Source organism: Pelodiscus sinensis, chromosome 23 (genome assembly GCF_049634645.1).
Source record: "Pelodiscus sinensis isolate JC-2024 chromosome 23, ASM4963464v1, whole genome shotgun sequence".
In the NCBI taxonomy this organism is placed as follows: domain Eukaryota; kingdom Metazoa; phylum Chordata; order Testudines; family Trionychidae; genus Pelodiscus; species Pelodiscus sinensis.
In genome coordinates this window covers 20,775,604-20,792,155 of record NC_134733.1, presented here as the reverse complement: position 1 = coordinate 20,792,155, position 16,552 = coordinate 20,775,604, and positions in this window count along the sequence as shown.

Here is a 16,552-nt window from a genome sequence, read left to right as displayed (position 1 = left end):
TTGTGGGAATAAGTAAATCACTTTTCTTTATTCACTTTTTCCACACCAGTTATGATTTTATAGACCTCTATCATATCCCCCTTAGTCTCCTCTTTTCAATCATCCCAGCCAGGGCTTTGTCAAGCCAGCACTTAGAAACCTCTAGGGATGGAGATTTCACCCCCTCCCTAGGTAACTTATTCCCATTGTATTTGAGAAGGGCTGGGTATACGGTTTCTACTGAAAACACTACACAGATTCGTGCTCTCGACCATTTTACCTGCGCAGAAATGCTCTCCTCCCTGCCCCCAACATCCTGCTAGCTAAACACCTTTCTGGTGGCAAACCCAGAATTCTGGCCAGGTTCTGAGTTTGCAAGCCAGACGGAACCTACAGAATGCGTTTCACTAGAAGATTTGGGATTTCAAGGTAAAACAGTGGGGGAAAGGAAGGGGTGTCCTGTGCTGACTAAAACCCTGCGCACCCTCCAGGACATCACTGAGTCTATGGCTAAACTACGGCTTTTGCCGGAAGAGGCAATGCAAATGAAGCGTGGATTAGCATTTTCTCATGTTTCATTTGCATAATTTCTTCCAATCTTGTGCAAAAAGGAAATGTCCACACTGCTTGGTTTTGCGCAAAAATGGATTGGAAGAGATTATGCAAATGAAGCACAAGAAAATGCTTATCTGCGCTTCATTTGCATTACCTCTTCCGGCAAAAGTCATAGTGTCGCCGTAGCCTGAGAATGCCCATGATGCAGACTGTGGCAGTACCTTGCACAATAAAGCCCCTGATATAGAGCGTTTAGCTGCTATCAGATAGAGGAAGGTTAGGACCAGGGAGAGGATTCCGTTTCCTGCTGTGTGACCTTGAGGCAGACATTTAATCTATCTGTGCCTCAAGGTTAAAATGGGGATAGCAGCATTTCCCTACGTCACAGGGGTGCTGTGAGGATAAATACACAGATGTCTGGGACACACTCAAGCTGTGTCTACACTACTCCCGTTTTGTCCAAAAAATCTGCAAATGAGGCTAAGTGTGGCATATCGCCACGCCTCATTTGCATAATTAATGCGGCTCCGTTTTGGCACAAGAGGCTTTTGTGCAAAAGGAAGCTGTCTCCCCGGCTCCTTTTTGCACAAAATCCCCCTCTTGTGCAAGAGCTGTTGTTCTGCATTTTTTTCAGGAAGAATGGCTCTTGCGCAAGAGGGGGGTTTTGCGCAAAAAGGAGCCGCATAGACAGCTTCTTTTGGCGCAAAAGACTCTTGCACAAAAATGGAGCCTCATTAATTATGCAAATGAGGCCTGGCGATATTCCACCCTTAGCCTCATTTGCATATTTCTTGCACAAAACAGGCGTGGTGTAGATGTAGCCTCAGACACTATGGTGATGGGAGCCATATAAATATCTAAGAAAGAAAGAATGTATATAAATGGGGTATTGTTTGGTTGATGGTCCAGGATTCAAGTCATTATAGAATTGGGCTTCAGAGATGTGAGTTGCTGTTAGGGAAAAAGAGAGTGGAACAACCCCATATGATCTGGAATGGCTAGATAGCTTTAGAAGAATTTGCACAGTTCTAGTGATCAGGTGATAGCCTGAAGCATGAGGAGTGAATGTCCGTGGAATACTGTTTAAGATTGGGAAACTACCAACATGGCGGGCAATAATTAAATTACCCATACTTTAATAGAATAAAATTCAGCCATATTATTTTATGCTGGACTCCTGCAGCAGTGAGTTACACAGGTTAAGCATGCAGTAGCGTTTCATATTTTGTCAGGTGCCCTTTTGATTGATACTTGAGGTTAAAATTTAGTGTTCAGTTTTATTCCACCAGACTTTTAAATACTCTGTCAAGTCTCTTAACCCTTCTCGTTGTTGTTATCCCAACTTCTTCTAATTTTCCTTGCGTGGTCCTCTTCATTCTCATCTGAATCTTCCCTGAAGATAATCCAGACGGAGCAAAGCATTAGAAGGCTGGAAGAGGAAGCTAATCAAAGTCAACCTAGAAACATAAGAACATAAGAATGGCCATACTGGGTCAGACCAAATGTCCATCTAGCCCAGTAGCCTGTCTTCCAAAAGGGGCCAATGCCAGGTGCCACAGAGGGAATGAACAAAACAGAGAAACATCAAGTGATCCCTCCTCTGTGACTCATTCCCAGCTTCTGATAAACAAAGGCCAGGTACACCCTCACATCCACCCTGGCCTAATAGCCACTGATGGACCTACTCTCCATAGCTGTGTCTACATTGGCACCCCTTTCCGGAAAAGGGATGCTAATGTAGACTTCGGAATTGCAAATTCCGCGGGGGATTTAAATATCCCCCGCGGTATTTGCATTTACATGGCTGCCGCTTTTTTCCAGCTTGGGGATAAGCCGGAGAAAAGCGCCAGTCTAGACGTGATTCTCCGGAAAATAATAAGCCCTTTTCCGGAGGATTTCTTATTCCTACTTTCAATGTAGACACAGCCCATGAGTTTATCTAGCTCTTTTTGGAACTCTGTTAAACTCCTGGTCCTCACAACATTTTCTGGCAAGAAGTTCCACCGGTTGACTGTGCACGGTGTGAAGTAATATTACCTTTTGTTTGTTTTAAATCTGCTACCTATTAATTTCATTTGGTGACCTCTAGTTCTTATGTTATGGGAGCAAGTAAATAATTTTTTATTACCTACTTTCTCCATTCCAGTCATGATTTTATAGACCTCTATTATATCCCCCCTTAGTTTCCTCTTTTCTTAGTTGAAAAGTCCCAGTTTTAGTAATCTCTCCTCATATGGCAGCCATTCCAAACCCCTAATCATTTTGTTGCCCTTTACTGAACTTTTTCCAATGCCAAGATATCTTTTTTTAAGATGAGACAACCACATCTGCACGCAGTATTCAAGATGTGGGCGTATCATGGATTTATATAGCGGCAATAAGATAGTCTCTGTCTTACTCACTGATCTGTTTTAAAATTATTCCTAACAGTCTGTTTGCTCTTTTGATTGCTGCTACACATTGAGTGGATGTTTTCAGAGAACTATCCACAATGTCTCAAAGATATCTCTCTCTTCAATGGTAATAGCTAATTTAGTCCCCATCAATTTATATGTGTAGTTGGGGTTATGTTTTCCAATATGCATTATTTTGCATTTATCAACATTAAAATTTATCTGCCAGTCACCTAGTTTTGTGAAATCCTTTTGAAGATCTTCACAGTCTGCTCTGGACTTAACTCTCTTGAACAGTTTAGTATCATCTGCAAATTTTGCCTCCTCACTATTTACCCCATTCTCCCAATCATTTATAAATAAATTAAGTAGGAATGGTCCCAGTACAAACCCTTGGAAGACACCACTAGTTAGCTCTCTCTAATCTGAAAACTGACCATTTATTCCTACCCTTTGTTTCCTGTCTTTTAACCAGTTATCAATCCATGAGAAGACTTTCCCTCTTTGCATTTTGAGCAAAGAAAGCTGTCATGGGATGATTGTTACCAGTAAATGCAATTAACCAGTAAGTGTAATTAACCACTGAAATATTTTGATAGATCCTTTATCACTGGGAATTAGGATTTTCCCCCTAAAAAGATGGGCTCTGATTCAAGCAGAAATTAGTTCAGGGAAGTCCTATGACCTGTGTCATACAAGAAGTCAAAATATATGCACAGGTGTGACTATTTGTCCTTTCATGGTTATTCTTTATGGCCAGTCCACTGTCATGGCCAATAAAAAACAACTTAAAATATAATAAATAATAATAATAATAATAATTAATAAAGTAAATTGTGAAGTATTTATCAAATAAGTGAAAACCTTCATATATAAAAGCACAGGTGAAAATGTAGTCACGGATATAGAAGTACTAATAACCAATAATCCATGATAAAAAAGAAAAAAACAAAGGTAAAATATGGAGAAATATGTACAATCTATATATAATGGGATACTCAGAATGGCGCTCCAGGGTCACTATTTGTCATTAGTCAGAGCCATCATGTCGGTAGTGGCAGACAACACACATTGACATTCTTAAAATTCTTTCCCCTCTCAGTTCCAAGGAGCCTTAATAATTCATCATTCCCTTGCCTCCGTTTGCCTCCAGCCCCAATGACAAGGCCAAAAAAGTGGACATTTCTTCTCCCAGTTAGTTCTTTCATATCCTTTTCCAAAATGGAGTAATAGGTCGCCTTTTCCTGTGGGCCTTCAACAAACTACCAGTATTGTCTTCCTAGCGAATGGACAAGAGTCCATTGAGCTGAATCTACCTCACAGGAGGGCAGAACTGTTTACTTAGCATCACTATAACACACTCTACATTGTTTACACAGAGTCGACTACAAATGGAACCTCTCACTTTGCACCCGGAGATCCTCAGACCATGCCGTGTGCTCAGGACATGTGATTGTCAGCCACAAGACTCCAGCAACACACACCAGGTTAAATCCTGGCCCAGCAGAAATCACCGGGACTAGGAATTTTGTCACTAACCAAACCCAGTCCAACTCTGGTACTTCCTCAAATTTCTACCAGCAGTCACATTTTACAGTCTACCACTGTGGTTACAAAAAATCTCAGCCACGTTGCTCCAAGCAAGAAGTGACATATCCATCATAAATTTGACAAGTGGCCTGATGAATTGGTGTTAATTTCTCTCCCAAATAACAAAATGAGCTTTGTTGGGCAAGACACAAGGGCCAGTGTGTCGAGGTCCCCTTTTCTCCCTTTCTTCTCCTGCATCCCCTATAAAATGTTTATTATTTGTGTGAATTATGGTTTCCATGTTTGCTTTTATGGATGGGGAGAATGGGCTCTGCGTCCGTCGGCCGGGCCAGCTCGTTTTTATATTTCACATCTGTGATAGCGTGTTGCACGACAGAATGATTGATATCGCCTTCAAAATGGATTAAGCCACGACTTTTAGATTTCAGTGAAGCTTCAAAGAAAACACATTTCTGTACCTTTTTTTTCCTCCCATGATGGAACTTCCTTATTAACCATTGCATGTTCCTGGGGGATTGAGTCAATCACTGGGGCAAATATGCCTTGCTCTTATTTAAAAGGATGCAACCATAGACGTGAAAACCATATGCCAAGTGAGCAGCGTACATTCTGTGACTGAGGCCTTGTCCACACTAACCCCTGCCATCAATCTAATTTATGGGACTTCAGCTATGCAAATAGCATAGCTGGAGTCGACGTACTTATTGCGGCATTGTGTGTGCAGTAAGATTGGTGAGGGCTGCTCTCTTGTCAACACTGGCTGCTCTTCTCATCCTGGTGGAGTAGCAGTGTTGACCGGAGAGTACTTGGAGATCAATTTATCATGTCTAAGGCCAGATCCACACAAGAGGGGAAGATTGGCTTAAAGAATACAATTCCAGCTATGTAAAAAACTTAGCTGGAGTCAACGTACCTTACAGTGCTGTGCTCACAGTAGGAGTTCAAGAAGAGAAACACTCCCATCAACTTCCCTTACTCCTCACAACGGGTAGGAATACCAGCATTGATGGGAGCGCGCCCTCAGCATTCAATTTAGGGGGCCTTTACTAGACCTTCTAAATCAAATGCCGGAAGAATGACTGCCACAGCGTTGATCTTCTCACAAGTGGAGATGTAGCCTAAGCAGACACAGCATAGTGGAGACAAGCCCTAAGTCTTGAAAGAGGATTTTGCAGCATCTCTTTCATACTTGGAAAGAAAATGAGTAGCTGATGTCCCTTTGGAGTTGAAACTCAAGAGGATGCTGCTTCCAGACCTTAGTGACAATGAATTAACAAGGAGAAAATAAAAGAAATAGAGGAAAAGAGGAACCCCACCATGGGAAAGATATTTCTTAAAGCAGCCAGAGGACTCATGCTGTGTATGAAATCTGGTTGCTCTCTAGTGGCTGTCCCACAAATAAAATAAAGGGCCTATTACTACTGCTGGCAAAGGGAGATCTCTCTTAGGACAAGAGCTAGAGGCCTGTGGTTTATGTAGTTGAAAGACCAGAATTCTAGTCCCTGCTTCTCCCAATGCAGCAGGATCTGTGCAGTCAGCACCTGTCTGGAGCATGTGGATTTGCACAGTGTGCCCTAGGGCAGGTGAAGTGAGTATTTCTGGAGAGATGAACAGGCAGGCATGGGTGTGTTCTCCCAGCGTGAGGGCCGCTCCATCGGGAGAAACTGGATGTGAGAGAGAGGAGCGAAGAGGGAAGCAACACAATACACTGTGGGGAGTTGGGTGAGGAAAGCTGGTCCCTGGCAGACTTCCCTCGGACAGGGGAACAAAATAACCGGATTGGACAAGTCTTAGCCAATCAGAAGCAGTAAATACAATCACCGATTCTGTGCTCTAAGAACCCTGCAAGATCCCTTTCCTCTCTGAGGGGAGGTGTTTGATTGCTTCCTTACTTTTCAGTGTAAAGCCCTATTGTCCAAGGTCTTCAGCGCCCTCCAGTCACCCACCACACTCATTGAAGTTGAACCTGAATGAGTTTATTGACACTTGTGATGATATTTCAAAACACATCAGCTACAAATGGTTACCACGTGCCCCGAACATTTCTACTCCCCCCCCCCCGTGTAAAAACAAACGCTGCCTTCCCTGATGATTTTCCGTCTTCACGCTGACTCATTGGATGGTGTTTGTTTAAACTCCCGGGAGTTTGGTTTGTAGGTTTTTCTTAAAAACGCAAAACATTCAATGCATGATTTGCTGCCTATCTGGATTTCAGATGCTTTGGCAGCATTTTGCACTCCTGTTTGCAAGCACCAGATGGACAAAGTCCTTCTCTCCAATTTTCACAGCAGAATTTCGCTCTAAAATGTTGGTCTCTAGCACAAAATCTGCCGTCATTCCATACATGGAGCACCCACTAATGGAACGACTGCCACAGAGGTCCATCCAATACAGTGACCCCCTTCTGACAGTGGCTAGATATTTCAGAGGAAGGTTCAAGGAACCTTGCAGAGAGGTGTTAGGAGATCCTTCCCTGGGCCAGATCTTGGTCTCATAGAATCATAAAATCATAGAACACTAGAACTAGAAAGGACTTCGAGAGGTCATCAAATCCAGTCCCCTGCCCTCACAGCAGGACCAAACACCATCTAGACCATTCCTTATAGATGTTGATCCAAACTCCTCTGAAATATCTCCAGTGATGGAGATTACACAACCCCCCTCAGCAATTTATTCCAGGGTTTAACCACTTTGACAGTTCTGAAGTTTTTCCTAGTGTCCAACCTAAAACTCCCTTACTGCAATTTAAGCCCATCGCTTCTTGTCCCATCCTCAGAGTACCCTTTTAGATACTTGAAAACCACTATCATGTCCCCTCTCAGTCTTCTACTTTCTAATCTAAACAAACCCAGTTCTTTCAGTCTTCCCTCATAGCTCATGTTTTCTAGCCTTTTAATCATTTTTGTTGCTCTTCTCTGGACCTTCTCCAATTTCTCCACATTTCTCCATTTTTTCTCTCACTAATATCTTGTGGAAATGAGTTCCACAGGCTTACTATATAGCAGAGTTTTAGTAAATAAATTCTATCTTAGGTTATGAATAAGTTAAAATAAAAAATAATAATGAAGTAGTTTAGGTATTAAATGTATTCATGTATTTTATAATTATGATTTCTGAAAGCAGAAAGGAATGACCTAAGTGTACCACTGGTACATCAGCAAGAATCTTGTGTCTGAAGCTGATTTCAAGGCAGAAATAGACTCTCATGGTCGCCACTTTGTTTTAAATTTAAAATTAGCATCATGAAATCAGTAAAAAAGTGTGCTGATTGCTCTCTTTAAACTGTAATGTAATGTCCCGTCCTAAATGTTCATATTGTGTCTGTGTAACAAAGGAACCAGCCCTGTTTTGTGTGTGTGAATAAGAACTGTGTGTTAAAAAAAGTGTGAAGGCCATCACCAGACCAAATGTTCTAGGAAAAAGCCAAGGACAAATGTAAAGGCACCAAGAAGATTGCTGTTGAAATGTGAATAAAAGGCAAATTTAACTACTTTAAAAAATAAGGCAGGTGCCTGTCAATTAAAACAAAATAGCTCTAATATAAAAACCAAAAAAACCCAAACACTTGTCAAATGGCGATTGATTACAGCATGACAGTGCAAAACTTACTGATCCCATTGAAGGAAAACTGCTATAAAATGAGAATTTGAAAGAGAGATCCAATGTGTGGGAGAGAAGAATTTTAGTTAACATGGGCCTGATTTTACATTCTTTGTGCTTCTAACTCTCCATGAAACCCATCAGAGACAGGGGTTGTGTATGCCAGAAATGCAGGTTGGGTCCTTATTCTAGGCTAAGCTTTGGACATTTTTTAAACAGGCAAATTAAGATTTAAGACCAGCTCTGTTTTTCTGGAGAGTTGAAATTCACCCCTGTGTAGAAGGACAGCACATGACAGAATTCAAGTGGCACACGGCTCTGGCATGGCTCTGTACACTGGGATGAAATTGACCCTAAATTTGTTCATAATCCTCTAGTAAAGCCTCTAGATTTTAGCTATATAAAATGAAACTTCAAAACAGCTTCAAAACCGTGACCCATGCTTTGTGCTGCAAAACGCTTGCTCCTGTAGACAGTGGTTCCTATCACAAGGAGTCCCAGTGAAACTGCATAGTAGCAGGCAGTCCATCCGGCAGCTTATGTGGGATTGCTCCTTGGTTATGTGGAAGCCACAAACCCACATTGTGCTCCCTCTGCAGACCCTGTAGATGTGTCTCAGTGACACACATCCTTCACTGAGCTGTGTGTGGTAGCGACCATCGATGCCGCCAAAGACCAGGGAGAGCTTTGAGCCTGATCCGACTCACCTTGTGCTCACTGGCTCAGGCCCTTTGCAAATGACGCTGCTGCTAAACCGAACAGGTGGGTTAATTTCAACTGCGTGCAAAACACTGGGGAGGAAAATAAAAATCAATGCTGGCTAAATAGAAAAGAAGATCTAAATCAACAGGGAAAACGTTTATTGTCTAGCCCCGAAATGGTATGCTGCAAAGTGGAAACAAATGATAACCTATACCACAAAATATAAATCCATCCCACAGCCCTTGTAAGGGCAACTTAAATTACGATGTTGGTAAACTGAAATGTCCTAGGGGAAGCATACCCAGTCTTCTACTCTTTGCAGTCACTAACTATCTCTGGGGGAAAGCGGAGCCTAGAATTAATAGTATCATCTGAAATGTAACAAACCCTGCTAGTGACAAACAATCAGGGAGGTGCAAGCCCCAGCAGGATTAAGATTTGATTCAAACAGCTTGGAATCCAGCATCCCAAAAGCCACTTAGAATTGCATATTTTCCATTTGAGGAAAATACATTTACCCCCCTTTCCCCCATGAAATAAAAGCTGGGAGAATGAGCCACAATGTATAAAGAAAAGCCCAGCTGAAAAATCCACATATTTAAAAGGATATTCACCCAAATATGTCCTTTTGTTCGGATTTGAATTAACCCTTCTGTTCCCACAGGCTAAGGGTAAAAAGGATGCCTCCTGGCTTGGCTCCCTGAAAGGCAGTAAAACAACTGACCCTCATGTCCTCTAAAGTGCCTAAACAACTAGTGCTGAGAAGGGGCATGGGTTGATGATTTAGCCACTAGATCAGGAAACAAGTGATTAGGTCAGTTCTATATCTGACACTGACACCTTCTGTGACCTTGGTCACATCTCTCAGTCTCAGTGCCCCATTTCCTACCTGCATAATGGTGACAATAATCCCACTCTGAGTCTGTAAAATCCATTTGGATTGTAAACTTGTGGGGCCATGGCTGTCTTACTATACGTAAATGTCAGCTGGAGCAGTTTGATTGCACAGTAAGATAATTAATCAAATAAAATTCACCGAAGATAAAACCTTGAACACCTATTTTAAAAGGAAAGGCAGAGACCAGTGTTTCCTGTGCAATTGTACAGCCGCTTAGGAGGGATTCAGGTGCTGCCCAGCTGATTAGCACAGCTAGGTTTTGTGTTTCTATTGGTGGTGCACATGCGCACATGCCTCAATGAACATAAAAAAATATTCCACACATGGATGGAAAAAACTCCACATGTTAATGGAAAAGATTAGAGCAGTGGTAGGCAACCTGCAGCCTGCTGGGTCCCCACTTGCAACCTGAAGGCCTCCTTTCTGCCCCTTTCCCTCGTGTGCCTCTTGCACACTGGGGCACTAGAGCCCTGCACTACTACTCCTCTTCCTCCTTCCCAGAACTTTCAGAGAACCATGAATCACCTGATTCACATTCTGTCCCTGCTCTTCCCTGCCCTCCCTGAGCTTGAATACCACGAATCAACGTGCTCTTCAAGAGCTCTGGATTAGAGGGAACATTGCTGGATGAGAGGGAATGTTGGCAGAGAGTTCCTTGTAATAATCCTCAGATCCCTATTTGTGCAAGCAAATCATGCAACTGCGTACCCAGATGGATATTTAGGCATTCAAGACACTCATCTGTGCATGCAACTGCCCACCAGTCACTTTCTCCCAGCTGTTGTCAGTTGTTCCTTCTGCTGAGGATCACCTTCTGTATGCTTAATTAACAGAGCTTAATTAAGTGTGTCGCTGAAGTCAGTGGCAGTTTTCCCATTGATTTCAGTGGGGATAGGGTCAGACCCTGAGGCTGTGCCTAGACTGGCAAGTTTTTCTGCAAAATCATCTGATTTTGCGGAAAAACTTGCCAGCTGTCTACACTGTCCGCTTGAATTTCCGGAAAAGCGCTGACGATCTCCTGTAAAATCATCAGTGCTTTTCCAGAAATACTATGCTGCTCCTGTTTGGGCAAAAGTCTTTTTCTGAAAGACTTTTGCGCAAAAGGGCCAGTGTAGACAGCACAGTACTGTTTTCTGCAAAAAAGCCCCGACCGCGAAAATGGCGATTGGGGCTTTTTTGCGGAAAACCGCGTCTAGATTGGCCACGGACGCTTTTCCGCAAAAGGTGCTTTTGCGGAAAAGCATCCTGCCAATCTAGACGTGATTTTTCCGAAAATGCTTTAACGGAAAACTTTTCCGTTAAAAGCATTTTTGGAAACTCATGCCAGTGTAGACGTAGCCTGAGTGAATAGTAGATTCAGAGCCATAAAAAGGAAGTTTGAGCTCCTCTTGCCTATGAAGAATAATTATTTATTTAAGGTTAAATTGGCAGTTAACCAGCTTGGTGTCTCATTGCGACAAGTTAGCTCTAGTACAATACACAAACGATTTCAAGTTGCCTATGTGGTGTGAACATAAGAATGGACAGACTAGGTCAGATCAAAGGTCCCTCTAGCCCAGTGTCCTGTCTGCCACCAGTGGCCAATGCCAGATGCCCCAGAGGGAGTGAGCAGAACAGGTAATCATCATGAGATCCCTTTCCTGCCATTTCCAGACAAACAGAGGCTACGGACACCATTCCTACCCATCCTGACTAATAGCTATTGATGGATCTAACTTTCATGAATCTATCTAGATCTTTGTTGAACCCTGTTATAGTCCTACCTTTCACAACATTCTCTGGCAAGGAGTTCCACAGGCCGACCATGCACTGAGTGACGAAAAACTTCCTTTTGTTTGTTTTAAACCTGATGTCTATTAATTTCATTTGGTGACCCCTAGTTCTTATATTGAGGGAACAAGTAAATAACTTTTCCTTATTCACTTTTTCCACACCAGTCATGATTTTATAGACCTCTATCCAATCCCCCCTTAGTCTCCTCTTTTCTAAGCTGAAAAGTCCCAGTCTTTTAAATCTCTCTTCATATGGGACCCGTTCCAAACCCCTAATAATTTTTGTTGCCTTTTTCTGAACTTTTTCCAATGCCAATATATCTTTTTTGAGATGATGCAACCACATCTGTACACTGTGTTCAAGATGTGGGCATACCATGGTTTTCTATAGAGGCAATAAGATTTTCTCTGTCTTAGTCTCTATTCCTTTTTAAATTATTCCTAACATTCTGTTTGCTTTTTTGACTGCTGCTGCACACTGAGTGGATGTTTTCAGAGAACTATCCACAATGACTCCAAGATCTTCCGTGAATAGTTAAAGTTAAATTAGTCCCCATCATATTGTGTGTATAGTTGGGATTCTTTTTTCCAACCTGTACAGGGTTTTAGGAACACAACATGCAATGCCTTCACCTTAACTCACATTCAAGGATAATAGCATTGGAGATTGGCCAGTGATATAGTCAAAACTCAGTCACATGGGCTGTTACTCCATCCTGAACATCCTTCAAATCCAGCTAAGCAAACAGCTCTGAAAAGGCTTTGCCAGGTGCCAACTCCAGCTGGCATCCTCCCGGGTTTTACTGCTCCGCTTATTACAGTTTGAGGTTATGAAAAGTTTACTAATGAAAAACACTTCAGGAAACGGTGCCAGCACCTTAGGCCAGGGGAAGAACTGGAATGACGTGAGCGTATACGACTCTGATGGAAAGTCTGAAAAATCCATTCCTTGCCCCGGAAGCAGCATCTGCTTATAAATCCCAACCAAGCTGAAGAAGAGCAGTCCCATGGATTTCTTCTAAGGTGTCTAGGTGTGGCTTTCTAACTCTTTAAAACCACTGAGGAAACTAAAGACAAAACCTTTGCGATGCTTCACTCCTCGGTGAGTTGGTGCACGTTGAGTTTGCCGGGAAAGCATGTGTCATATCAGCATGCACGCGACATGGCGCACAGGGTGTGAGCGCCCCCTAGGGGTGGGGCCTATCAGCAAAATATTCAGCTAACCAAGGAAACTTCTATAAGGGCTCCTGCTGAAGAAGGGCTGTTGTGACCTAACACTTGACTCCCAAGAATCAGTTACACGGAGTGTGATCTTTCACATGGTGAAAGGGTCCATTGCACTTGCTGTGATAAAGCTGCAAGAACCACCAATCTGATTTTCATTGAGAAGCATATTCCTTTTTGAGCTATTACATTTCCCCCCTGCTATTTTGACAGGGGCTGGCACCTCTTAAGCATGGTACATAAACCTTTTACCTGCCTGATAGATCTGAGCAATGTTTAAATGCTATTTTAAGGTGCACCCTGATTTGTTATTGCAGCAGTTCTCTCTTCCTGACCTTTTCTATGGTTCAGTTACACTTGAAAACTCAACATTTACCCTTGGACAAGCTAGACAGAGCCCCTGGAAGTCAGCAGAAGTGGAGCAGGCATATCTAAGGACAGAACTGGGTCTAAAGCAGTTTTGTTCTTCCACTGACATGCAAAGGATGTGAGGGTAACTCCTATTCACACTAACAAGAATCTCCTGGCTAATGGTGAAATGCTGCTTCTCAAGGTGGTTACATCTGCTCCCTTCTGCCAAGTAACAGGAAATCAGGGGCTTTGACTTCAGAAGCATAATGTGCTGCCATTACGCTTCTCCCTGCCTTTCCAAATGGACTTTTCCAAATGGTGTTGGTTGTATGATTAGACATCAGCAAACTGAGGCCCGGTCTACACTTGCAGGTTATGTCGAGAACAACTGCCTATGAATGACAAAAACCACCGAGCACCCACGCTACAGCGCGACAGATGTTGCTAGAATTGGTAGTTGTCCACGACAGAAAACTTCCACCTCCGCGAGAGACTTTTGTCAGAATGGTGTGGACAGTCACCAGGTATATACCGGGCAGGCTTTTTGTCGAGTTTATTGGACTCCAGCATGTATCCCATAATGCCCTTTTCAGACACTCTGGACAGCAGTTTGAACTCGTCCACCCTTCAGCCACGTAATGTTTACAGGTAACATTATCTGCAAACCCTGGGAAATTTCAATGCATTTCCGGTGCCCCTGGCACATTGTGTGGTGGTCCTCATGCCATCTTCAGGAAATAGGGGTGCCAGCTCTAGATCCCAAACATTCCCCTGCTTGGAGTAATGCAAAGCTTTTGGATTTAATCGGGGTAAAGATTCGTGCACTCAGAGCTGCAAGTGAACCATAGGAACTGGGACACATAGGGCACGTCTAGACTACATGGCTCCGTAGATTTGACACAGCAAAGGGAAATGAAGCGGAGATTTAAATAATCGTCGCTTCATTTATATTAAAATGGCTGCCACGCTGTGCCGATCAGCTGTTTGGCAGCACAGCGCTGTAGTCTGGATGCTCCGTGATTGACATCAAAGGCATTTGTCGACCTCCCTGATAAACCTCATCCCACGAGGCATAATGGGGAGGTCGACAAATGCCTTTGATGTTGACCGCGGAGCATCCAGACTACAGTGCTGTGCCACCAAACAGCTGATCAGCATAGTGCCGCAGCCATTTTAATATAAATGAAGCGGCAATTATTTAAATTGCCGCTTCATTTCCCTTTGCCTACAACCCTAATCTACATGGCTCCGTCGATGGAGCCATGTAGTTTAGACACACCCATACAGTCTCAAAGCCTGTGTGCCAAGGGGTATGACCAGAAAATAGGCAAAGAGGGGCAAAAGATAAGGGCCTTAGGAACAGATAGGCAACCTATGTTATTGGGAGACGGGCACTGTTTGCACTGAAAGGTCAAGACTGGATGCAACTACAGTATTATCAACACTGGAGAAACGGCAGAAGAGGAAATTACCCTGGGTTCTCGCACCAAGGAATTTTTAAACCTTCCCAACTGCTATGTATTTTATTTCTTTCATTTTTTTAAAGTTCTTTTTGGTGCCTGTTTCCTGCCCTGGCATCCAACCCAACATTGCAAACAGATGAACTTTCTCGCCATCCCATGAGACTTTGGGCAGAACATTCAAAATTAAAATTGAAATGAGAGGTCTTCATGGAGCAAGCAAGTCCTCTGCCCTCATTCAACCAGGACCCAACTTGGATGCAGTGTAGAGGGGTATCTGCCTATCCACCCACGCTATCCATCACTTGATAAACCATATGCTGGACAATGTAGCACTTTAAAGACTAACAAGATGGTTTATTAGATGATGAGCTTTCATGGGCCAGACCCACTTCCTCAGATTTTTGATCTGAGGAGGTGGGTCTGGCCCACAAAAGCTCATCATCTAATAAACCATCTTGTTAGTCTTTAAAGTGCTACATTGTCCTGCATTTTGCTTCAGCTACCCCAGACTAACATGGCTACATTTCTATCACTATTCTTGATAAACCATGTTTCCCTTAGTCTTCCAAAACTCTTGGCTTCCCTCACGTCTGAGTGTTTTTAAATTAGCCTTCTTGGGATAAATCAAAGTTGTCGACATAGGAAAAAAATTAATGCGAGAGTTGTTCTAAAGGCCACCAGCCGTGTGCGCTCTGCACTTCCAGTGTGAAGCCGGACTTCCTAAAGGACTTGGCTTTTCATTATGTTGCCTCATGGTGGTATTTGCTAGGTGATGTGAGTTGGAAGAGCTGCTTGTTCTCCACAAGACAGATCATGGCCTAGATCTTCTACGGAAGGGGCAACTTTGGGTCTTCTCCTGCAGTCCATTGAATTCCCTTTGATTTCAGAGGGTGTTGAGGAAAGTCTGTATCTGGCAGGCTCTAACTCTTAACACAGCCGGGTCCAAGCCACAAAGTCTAAATCTGGATCCAGATTTGGAACAGCCGAAGGTCTGGACCTGGGATTTTTGGTTTGGAGCCATTACCGCATGAGGGTCCAGCTGAGTCTAAACAATCCTTTTCCTATGCCCTGTAGCAGGGGATCCTGTTGAATTATTCATCGTGCGAGATTTAGCCAGAGAATGTTGCTGGCATTGGTGCTGAATAAATAACAAAATATATATATATTTCCCCCTGCCCCTCGTGGCTTGACCAGCTCTACAAGAGCACAGGGCTGCATGGCGTGTATTTTCTGAACGCTTCTCTCCCAAGGCTGAGGAAAAAGAACACGTAGGAAATAACTTGGTACCAATCTGCTACGGCCTGTGGAAAGAGTAATCCACAGGTTAGGGTGACAGCATAGAACTCCGGGCCTTTGGGTGAGTACGGGGTCTGCCAGGGGCTTCCTACACCAGTCAGTCTGTGCCTCATCTTCCTTGCCAGAAGGTGGTAGCAATAACACAGCCCTTCCTCACCAGGGTGTTGAGAGGATCCCCATGTTGAAGACTGTAAAGTGCTTAGACACTGTGGTGATGGGACCTACACAATCTCCTCAAAGAGAATAGTTTCCAAGAGAACCCAGCTCAGCGAGGAGCAACCTAGGCTAGTGAGTAGGCTGCATGAGTGACCTCCTTCAGCTCAGCGGACAGTCTCCCGTAAGAAGGTACTTTTGCTCGATGTGCTCAAATTTGAGGAGTGCGTCCACTGACCCATAGCAGCCGCTGGATTGGCTGCAGAGGGAGCGCCCGGCTCTCACAGCGTTGTGTGCAATCAGCCTGCACCCCACTTCACATGCTTTACGTGCGAGCCACTTTAGTAACCCCGGGAGGGAAAAAACAACATGGATGGAAACCAGTGGACTCTCGCAACCCTGCATGTGGGCCACAGTTAAACATTGTGGGCCACACATAGAACCTAAATAGGCCACAGGCATCCACAGTCTGCAGGTTGCCCACCACTGATCTAAATGTATGATCCCCAGGGGTGGGGGACCTAAGGCTTGGGGGCTGGATGTGGCCCCCAGCTTGCCTGGATCTGGCCCCCGAGGCTCAGGGCTCCCCCCAGCATTGTGGGTTGGCGCACACGC